Here is a 9,677-nt window from a genome sequence, read left to right on the forward strand (position 1 = left end):
TCTTATTTTGTCCCTGTTTATGTTTACCTCTTTCTCTCAGAAGAATAATGTCGTAATTAGAATTTCACAACCAATAGTTTCTATCTTTCTTTCTTTGTGGTATTGGAGATGGAACCCAGAGGTTCTCTACCACTGAGCTGTGGCTCTAGTCCTATTTATTTATTATTTTTGGTAACAGGAATTGAATCCCAGGGGACATAACCACTGTTGTTTTTTTGTTTGTTTGTTTGTTTTTTGAGACAGGATCTCACTATGTTGCCTTACAGCCTAAGTTGCGGAGCCTCTTTTGGAACCACTGAGATCTCAGATGTGAGCCTCGTAATCCTTTTTATTTTTTCTTTATTTTGAGACAGGATCTTGCTAAGTTGCTCAGGCTGGATTTGAAAATAAAGCCAATTAAGGTTTTTGTTTCGAGCATTCTGCCTCAGCCTCTGGAGTCACTGGGGTTACACGCAGTCTCCACCACACCAACCATTACATGGTAACTGAACAGGGAAGAATCGGTGCAGCTGCTGACACTTCTTATTGCACATGGACCAGGGTATTGTAGAGACTCAGTTTACAAAAGTCAACAAACTGGCCTCATTTTAAAACAGGTAGACTCCTCCTCTGTCTCTTTGGTCTGTTTGATTTTTATTTGGTTTGGTTCATGGAGTCCTTGGCTAAGAAATATACTCCCAACTCTCAGTACTACCCTCCTGACAGTCTCAACAGTAGTGGTGCCGGTGCTTTGCATCCTCTCAAGAACTTTTAAATGTTTACATCTAACCATCTGTTCCACACCAGATGACCTCTGGCTAAAGGGATCAGAATTCCCAAGAAATATTTAGTCATGAGGACACTATCGTCCGGGAATGATGAGTTGAGACCAGAAGCCCCAAATGATGGTTAGTGAGAAGAGTCTGAATGCCCTGTGTTTTGGACAGGCTCTCAGCTGCTTCTAGTTCTTTTATTTCTGATTTCATTATCCTTTCTTGTCTATAAAACCAATCTCTTGCTGGGCTTGATGGCACACAATAGATTTCTAGTAACTCAGGAGGTTTAGATAGGAGGATTTGCAGGTTCAAGACCAGGCTCAGCAATTTAATGGGACCCTGTGAGATCCTGTCTCAAAATAAAAATTTTAAAAAGGGCTGGGGATGCAGCTCAGTGGTAGAGTACTTCCCTAGCATGTGCAAGACTCAGGATTCAATCCCTAGTACCACAAACAAATGTCTTCTGTTTGGCCTAAGGGACCACCTATTCTATTTCACGGAATAAAGCGTTGGCCATTCTAGAAATAAAAATAAAGCCAATTATGATTTTTGTTGTTTTTCTATGCTGCTAGAGATTGAACACAGGGCGCTCTACCACTGAGCTATATCCCTGGCCAATTTTACTTTTTATTTTGAGACAGGGCCTCGATAAGTTGTACCATTGCACCTGGCCCAATTAAAATCTTCATACAACAAAAACAACAGGTTTTTTCATGTCACTACAATACCCTCAACAAACTGTATCCTAAGGGAGAGTCAAATTTATATACTTGTGGTATGCATTGCAGACAAAAAGAAAAATATAAGATCTCTCGGCTCTATTGGGTTTTCCTTTCTTCAGTTTCATGACAACGAAAGTTTCAACAATAGTACTTTGTTGCCTAAGCAGTTTCAAGACACAAGTAGCCAAAATACTATTGGATCTCAAAAATATTAGTACAAAAACACTACCCACCAAAAATGAAATTTTCCTTTTGCTAACATAAAAATGGAAGGAAATACAGGAAATAATTCAGATCTACAGCCTCTCCAAGTTCAGATACTATATACTCATATTGTACATATGAGCTCTGCCATCTGAAGATCTCAATTTGAATATTATACAATTTACTTGATATTCAACCTAGGGCAATTTTTTTTTCTCCAATACTGAGGACTGATTTCTAGGGGCGCTTTACCACTGAGCTGCATCCCCAGCAACCCAAGCACCTTTCTTTTCTTTTCTTTCCTTTTCTTTTTTCTTTTTTGTAGGAGTCTACCTAGATTGCTTAGGGCCTTGCTAAATTGCTGAGGCTGGCTTTGAACTAGGGATCCTCCTGCCTTCATCTCCAGAGTTCCTGGGATTACAGGCATGCGCTGCACACCTGGCAACCTACGCCATCCTTGTAAATCTCTGAGCCTATATCACTTCAGGCCCACCTCACAAATCTTCTGCAAGAATCAAGTCATGCATGTATATAAAAGAATCCCTTCTAAATTAAAATTCTGTACCAGTCCCTTGAGAGTAGGAACTAGATGAGGTCCTTGCTTAGCATCTGGATGGCCATCTTAAGTGACAGCTGCCATTTTAAGGAAAAAGTCTCACTTTCCCTCCCAAGGTCTTTTTTTTGGTGGTGGGGGGTCCTGGGGATTGAACCCAGGGCCTTCTACATGTGAAGCAAATACTCTACCAACTGAGATATAACCCCAGTCCTCCAGTGGCATTTCTGAGAAAGGCTCACTACTCCCTCATACCAACCCAACCCCTAACACCAAGCTCTGATTCCTGAGCCTGTCCCATAAAGGTGCTGGAACCCAAGCCTGTTTTGCCTGTCTCTGCTATGGAGAGATGGCCTTTCTCTGTCAGCTCTGACAAATAAACCCTCGTGTGTATCTCTGCCTGGTCTCCGTCTTTCATTTCTCACTTTCATTTCTCACCAGTCTCGTTCCTCACTTTCCCTTCAAACTATATCTTACTTTTTATGGACTTCCCCACATTTTGTTTTTGTTGTTTTGTTGAGAAAAACCAGGGGCATTTTACCTCTGAGCTACATCCCCACTCCTTTAATTTCTTTCTTTCATTAAGTTGTTGAGGGTCTTGCTAAATTGCTGAGGCTGATCTCAAACTTGTGATCCTCCTCTCTCAGCCTCTCAAACCATTGGGATTCCAGGCATGCTCAAGCATGCCTGGCTGAAATGCCCAATATATAGATACCGTCTACTGAATTTGATCCAAGGAACAATTCATTTTATAAATATCAGTTCATTCATAGCAAGTTTTACTATCATTTTATGGATTAACAAATGTAAGAATATAAGATGTAACTTTATAAGATAAAGTAATAGAGTTGGGTGCAGTGGTGGGCACATGTAGACTCTGCTACTTAGGAGGCTGAGGCAGGAAAACTGCTTATGAGGAGGCCGCCCTGGCTACTTACCAAGCCTCCACCTCTAAAAAAAAAAAAAAGGTTAATGGTAACTGAATATAAGATGCCAAATTAAAAATAGTCTTTCAACCACTTAACTCTTCTGTCTTTCCCTCTAATATACATTTTTCTTAAAAGTAGGGCCCCAAATATCTTGAGAACATTAAATATTCCACATGTATTTTTAAAATAATTTTTATATTTATTTTTTAGTTGTAGTTGGACACAATACCTTTATTTTATTTATTTATTTATTTATTTATTTATTTTTATATGGTGTTGACAAGAATCTCACTGCATATTCTTCTGAGATATTTTTCTTTTATTTTTTATTATATTTATTTTTTAAAGAGAGAGAGAGAAAATTTTTAATATTTATTTTTTAGTTTTAGGTGGACACAACATCTTTATTTTATTTTTATATGGTGCTGAGGATCGAACCAGCGCCCCGAGCATGCCAGACAAGCGCGTTACCGCTTGAGCCACATCTCTAGCCTCCTCTTCTGAGATTTTTTCTATGAAAAGATGTATTGATCAATGCATATTACCAAAATGAGATTATATACTTCTTGCTTTGTAAATTGCTTCACTTTGATGATCTCTACCCATTTATTTAAAAAAATCTTGCCTCACCTCTCATTCAAATTTTACCCATCTCAAAATGTCCTTTATCAAAAAAACAAGATCAAAAAACAAAAACAAAATTCAATTCAGAACTAGACATCTAGGAGTTATATATATCCTTTAATCACTAAGCTGCTGAGGTGGGTTTTGAACTTGGGATCCTCCTGCCTTAGCCTCCTGAGTAGCTGGGATTACAGGCCAGTGTCACCATGCCCAGATATTTTGCAGTTTTCTTAAGGAATTACCCTACTGTTTCCATAGCAATTGTGCCACTCTACATTTCCATCAATGGCACACAAGTGTTCCAAATTTTCTATGATCTCTCCAATTCTTGTTAATTTCTGTATAATTTATTCTTTTGGTACTGGAGATTGAACCCAGAGTCACTTTACCACTGAGCTACATTCCCAGTCCTTTTTATTTTTATGTTTTAAATTTCGAGACAGGGTCTTGCTGAGTTGCTAAGGGCCTTGCTAAATTGCTGAGGCTGACCTCAAACTCTTGCAATCCTCCTGCCTCAGCCTCCCCAGTCCCTGGGATTGCAGGGGTGTGCTATCATACTCAGCTATCTTAAATTTCACGTGTATGTGTGTGTGTGTGGTACTGGAGATTCAATCCAAGGGTGCTCTACCCCTACACTACACTCCAGCCTTTTTAATATTTTTAAATTTTGATACAAGCTCTCACTAATTTGCCACAGCTGACTTTAAACTTGTGCTCCTCTTGCTTCAGTCTTTCCAGTAGCTGGGATTACAGGAATGCACCACTGTACGGGCTATCTGAAATATTTACTGAGTATTACTTATCAATAGGGCCAGCTGTTTCCTCTTATAGTTGCAAATTTTCCTAAATGTTTCTTATTTCAAAATCACATGACCTAAAAAATTATGACTGCAGACATACACCCAATAAAAGTGAAAATGAATCAGCTGGAGGAGGAGGGGTTGGAAGGAACTGGTAAAGGATTATATCATGCATTTGGACCTTTTGTTCAAGTACATAGACTATATAAACTCATCATTGGTAAGTTTTCATATTTGACTTCAAAGATCACAACAGATTGAAAAGATAAAATGCTTGTATTTTTCAAAACTCAACTTTCAGCCAGGTACAGCAGCTCATGCCTATAATCCCAGCTATTTGGGAGGCTAAAACAGGAGGATAATAAAATAGAGACCAAGGGCTGGGATTGTGGCTCAGTGGTAGAGTGCTCCCCTAGCATGGGTGGGACCCGGGTTTGATCCTCAGCACCACATAAAAATAGAGGTATTGTGTTGTGAGCATCTACACCTAAAAAATGAATATTTAAAAACTTCCTTATTTAAAAAAATAAAATAAAATAGAGACCAGACTCACCAATTTAATGAGAACCTGTCTCAAAATAAATTTAACAAAAGGGTTGAGGATGGAGCTCAGTAGTGGAGTGCTTGCTTATCATGTGGGTTTGATCTTCAGCACCAACAAAATAAAACAAAAAACAAAGTTGTGGTTTTTTTTCATAATATGGTGTCATGGCTAGAATGAGGAAGTAAAAAAAAATAAACCTCCTCTGCATAACACCACCCAAGAATTCTATTATACTACTTAATGTAAATTGTACTTGAGCCAAGCACAGCAGCCATCCCTGTCATCCCAGTGACACTGGGGCCTGAGGCAGGACGATTGCAAGTCCTAGGCCAGCTTGGGCAATTTAGTAAGCCCTAAACAAATTAACAAGACTTTGTCTCAAAAATAAAAATAAAAAGGGGCTGGGGTTGTGGCTCAGTGGTAGAGCACTTGCCTAGCACATGTGAGGCACTGGGTTTGATTCTCAGCCCCACATTAAAAAAATAAAGAAATTGTGTCCATCTACAACTAAAAATATTTTTTTACAAATGAATAAAAAGGGCCAGAGATGTAGTCAATGATAAGGACCCATGGGTTCAATATATATTACCTCCGCGCACGCACACACACACACAATAAAAGAAAATCATATTTAGAAGAGAAAGGAAAACCATTACATGAGAACTTTCAAAAAATATAAGCTGAGGCATAACAAAAACTTTATTTGCACATACAATGGGTCATGAATTGGGCAGTTCCAACCCAGATGTGGGCTGGGAATTCTACAAAAAAAAAACTCAAGCAGAAGACTTTTATAGGATGGACACAGAAAAGCCAAGAAAACTTTTGATTGATTACAGTTACATTTTGCCTAATTAGATCTATTCCATTGGAAAGTTCCTACTTATGTTTGTTGACTCCTTCTGATCCATCTTTAATTCATAAGAAATAACTCAAGAGGTCACTTGTGAGGTCTCTTTTGTCTTCTCAAGAATTCTTCAGACTTTTTTTTTTTTTTTGGTAGTTGTAGATGGACACAATACCTGCATTTTGTTTATTTATTTTTATCTGGTGCTGAGGTTCAAACCCAGTTGTCTTACACGTGTGAGGAAGTGCTCTACCACTGAGCCACTATCCCAGTTCCTTGGTTTTCATTTACATGACTTTATTTTTCCATGCTAAAGATTGAACCCAGGACCTCATGCATGATAGGTATTCTACAACTGGGCTATACTCTTGACCCTAGTTATGGAGTTTAAAGCATGCATTCGTGAGCTCTGGATCATGTTTTTTCAAAGTGTGACTGTGATTTGAATCAGAGGTTTTCATATTCTCTCTAGAAACCTGTTTCTTTACCGGTCTTCTCTCAGTAAATGGCTCAATGATAAAGCACCCATGGGTTCAATATACATTACCCTCCACTTGTAGGAGCCAAAGCCAGCCTAGAGTTTTCTCCTTTTCTTTACTCACCTATTCCTCCATCTAATCCATTATCAAGTCATGTTGGTTTTACCCTCAAAATGTATCTCAAATCTAGTCATTTCTTTCCATCTCTATACCCACTACCATATCTTTTTTCCTATCTTGTCCCTTTCCAATCTCTATTCGGCAGCCAGAACAATCTTGAAAAATAAGACAGGTGTGGTAGCACACACCTGTAATCCCAGTGGCTCTGGAGGCTGAAGTAGGAGGTTCACAAGTTCAAGGGCAACCTGGGCAATTAGACCCAGTCTCTAAATAAATAAAATTATGTCACTTCTCTTCTTAAAGCCCTTTAATGACTCCTATTTATACTTAAAATAAAATGCAAATCATTTGCTGTGGGAGACCAATCTTATGCGTGACTAATCACACTCCCCAATTGGGTGCTGAGGCGCTCAGTGTCTCCTGCATGGGTGTACCTCGCTACAGTCCCATGGGTGAGGCTATGCTCACCTGTTCCTTTGTAATGTAACCCCTTGCCCTGTTTAGGATAGAATCTTCCATGGAAGTGCCTGGGGTATGTCCCCTTCTCTTACTGTGCCCTTGGGTGTGGCCTACCCAGGTGTCAGTCAACCTGCTGACAGTGGACATCATGAAGATAGATTCAGCCCCCTGAAACTTGACCCCTTGCTTCATTTGAGTAGCTTCTCCTCAATAAAAGGGGTCAGTGCGTGCTCTTGCTCTCTCTCTTTCTGCGGACCCTTAAGATCAGAGGCGACGTCACAGCGACCCCAAAGAAAAAGGTATTTGTGTCTCTTGTGTGGTTATTTCGTGCAGCCCAGTTAGCCCAGTTTAAATGGAGTGACCCCGGAGCCTTTTAGTCTCGAGAACAGAAACTCGGCACTTTGCCACAGCCTGCCTAACAGGCCCACCATGATCTGAATACTACCTGGTTCTCTAGTCTTACAATGCATCCCCAGTGCACTTTGCTTGGCCAAGCCGAATGGTTTACTTTCTGCTCCTTGAAACACCAAGTGCTTTGCCATCTTTGTACTTGCAGTTCACTCTGCCTCAAACTCCCATACTTCAGGATAAAGTGTACTTCCTCAGAAAAACTTTTCCTGGCCCTTGAATCTCAAGTTTGGCCTCAGTCCTCTTTAACTTCTATCACATCAAAATTAACTATGATTAGGTTGTTTTCTTCTCTATTATTTGTCTTTTACCAAAGGCAGGAACTGTTAACTACTGCACACAGAGCACCTAGTACATGGATCATTCAAGAATCTGCTGAATAAATATATAACTAAGTGAATTAATAAAAAGAAAGAAAACAAATCTTTGAAATCTGCCTTTTGGGAGCTTCCCAGGTGAATCAGTCAGAGAACAAGCAGGAAACAGATGCACATCCGAGTTAGAACATTTTGGGTATTGTTTAATAAGATATCACTACAAAGGTATGGGGAAACCACAAAGATAGTAAAATGTCCAAGGACCAGCAATTGCAGAGCTCTTAGTCCATAGTCCAGAATAGAGAAAGGTTGGTGGCACCTAAAAGGAGAGATTCCTAGAGACAGAGCTAACTCCAAATAAGCTTGCTCTTTAGTCAAGGGACTCAGCCTGAAGTGATTCCCACAGAGAGGGTCCTGAGAGATAAAAAACCAACCTCCCTCTTTCTGATCTCACACTAGGGCTTCCCACTGGCCAAATCAGGTTGAGAAGGGGCCTGGGGATAGGACTCAAATACTACTTTACCTATAAGATTTTTTAAAAATTATTTTTGAGTTGTAGTTGGACACAATACCTTTATTTCATTTATTTTTATATGGTGTTGAGGATCGAACCCAGTGCCTCACACATCCCAGGCAAGTGCTCTGCCACTGAGCCACAACCTCAGCCCTACCTGTAAGGTTTCATTTGTTTCATTGACTAAGATATATAATACAATGCTAATAATTGTCAGTTCTAGATGTTGGAGTTAAACATTTAACATTATTTTTCGGTTGTGACATTTCTTAATTTCTCAAAAATTTGATTGGTACAGTTTTCCCTGTATCCCAGGGACAATGGTTTCAGTTACTGATTCCTATCTGCACAAGTGCAAGTAATTGTTTTTTTCTTTTTTTTTGGAGGGGGGGTGAGGAAGAAGGATATGTGGGTATTCTGATTGTAATCCAGTTACTTAGGAGGCTAAGCAGGAGGATCACAAATTTGAGGATAGCCTGAGCAACTAAGCCCAAGATCCTGTCAACTGGAAGTAAAGATAAAGGAAGAAAGTAAGGAGGGGAGGAACAAGAATAGATTAGGAAAAGAAGCTCACTATCCCTACAACTTTACAATTGGAAATGTCCCTCGGAAATTTTCTAACAGAAAACAAAATGCATTCTTGTAACAAATATTCTAGGTCAGCACTATATGTTGTGTTTGATATAAAGACAAATAGGAACAGACCCCTAAAAACGGGGGGGGGGGTCTGTAAAAATGTAACAAAAGTCTGTCATGAGGTATACAAAGCAACAAAGATACTGAACTAAAAAGGTCAAAAAGACCCAATTAATCCTTATTGCTGGGGCTGGGGATGTGGCTCAAGCGGTAGCTTGCTGTGTGGCCCAGGTTCCATCCTCAGCACCACATACCAACAGGGATGTTGTGTCTGCCGAGAACTAAGAAATAAATATTAAAAATTCACTCTCTCTCTGTCTCCTCTCTCTTCTCTCTTAAAAAAAAATTAAAAAAAAAAATCCTTATTGCTGTTGTGATTTTGGAGTCCTCCGGGAGGACATTAGCAAAAGTACAGCTAGGTACCATCCTGTTAGCCCACAGCACGTTAGGGATGGAGGTAGTGGCATGCCTACCATTCCTAAAACAACAGGTTCAATTCTCAGCAGCACATGAAAACTCACTATATATATATATATATACCATATATATATATGGTATATATATATATATACACCATATATATATATATATATACACACCTATGAATAAAAAATGGACAAAAGCAAAGAGCACTAACGTCAAAAATCTCTGAAGATACTAGCTCAGTGCACTCACAGTTACTGAAAACTCAAGTTTTAGAAAAACCATATTAATAACAGATAGTGGAACGCCTGTCTTTAGGAAGACCCAAATTAATAATAAGAAA

The sequence above is a fragment of the Urocitellus parryii genome, chromosome 7, assembly GCF_045843805.1.
Source record: "Urocitellus parryii isolate mUroPar1 chromosome 7, mUroPar1.hap1, whole genome shotgun sequence".
NCBI classification, from domain to species: domain Eukaryota; kingdom Metazoa; phylum Chordata; class Mammalia; order Rodentia; family Sciuridae; genus Urocitellus; species Urocitellus parryii.